Here is a 1043-nt window from a genome sequence, read left to right on the forward strand (position 1 = left end):
ATAAGAAGTTATCATGGCTCAGATTCAATATACAGTTTTATATCAAATATAATCGAAAAATCTTTTACACTGAACAGGTTTACCTTATTCCATATATTGTGGAAGTAAAAATGATGTTTGTTTTGAGATTCTTTTGTAGTTAGAGAGGGAAAATGCTCTCCCCAAACACCTGGGCAGGTGGGGAACAAGGAGCATAGCGCTGGTGAGAACTGGACGCTCACATGGGCCTCCCCCCGTGACTCCAACGCAGCCCAGGCCAGCGCGCTCTCGGAACGCAGTGTGACTGTTCCCAGCATCCTCCACTCCCTTCAAACACTGATCCACATGTACAAATCGATGTGGGAAGCACTTCCAGCTGCCAAGTAGAAGTTCTTGTGACTGAAACTCTCAATTTCATCATCAAACTTCTCCCTTCTCATCTCCATTCTCACACAGATTATGAAACTCACTCTCTAAAGTTAGATTAGGTATGTACTTATATATGTAATGGTAGATTAAATGTGGGAATGCTTGCACTGTAGGTAGTAATTCATTGGCCAAGAGGATTCATGCTAAGCAATCAACATCGATTTGCACACCTCATGTCCTTCCATGACTAAATCCCTGCTTGGAGAAATCAATCCAGATTAGCAAGACCGACTTAAGGAATTTGGATATTGTTCCCAATGTTTTCCATGCCAAGGAGGGGCACTGCTCATCTAGGTGTGACAGCCTTGTCCTTCCTCCATGAATAATATTTATTCAGAAACATAGTTTTCTCTGTAAATACCTTGGCTCCTTTCAGACACAATAATATCTCATGTTTTGAAATATCATTTGAGTTTATCTAACAGTTTACTATATATTTGCCTGACAGCATTATTACTATTATTGAGAGTAGACATATTTCCACGTACTCAGCATTGGTTAATGTATACCACAGTACTGCTGTATTTATCCATAGCAATAAGCAATTTGTAGAAAATATCGGCCAAAGTTTGGATGAACAATCAGTTTTACTATCAATTTGCATTAGGTACTCACAATCACATGAATCTGTTTTG

Source organism: Octodon degus, unplaced genomic scaffold (assembly GCF_000260255.1).
Source record: "Octodon degus isolate 3935 unplaced genomic scaffold, OctDeg1.0 scaffold00414, whole genome shotgun sequence".
In the NCBI taxonomy this organism is placed as follows: Eukaryota; Metazoa; Chordata; class Mammalia; order Rodentia; family Octodontidae; genus Octodon; species Octodon degus.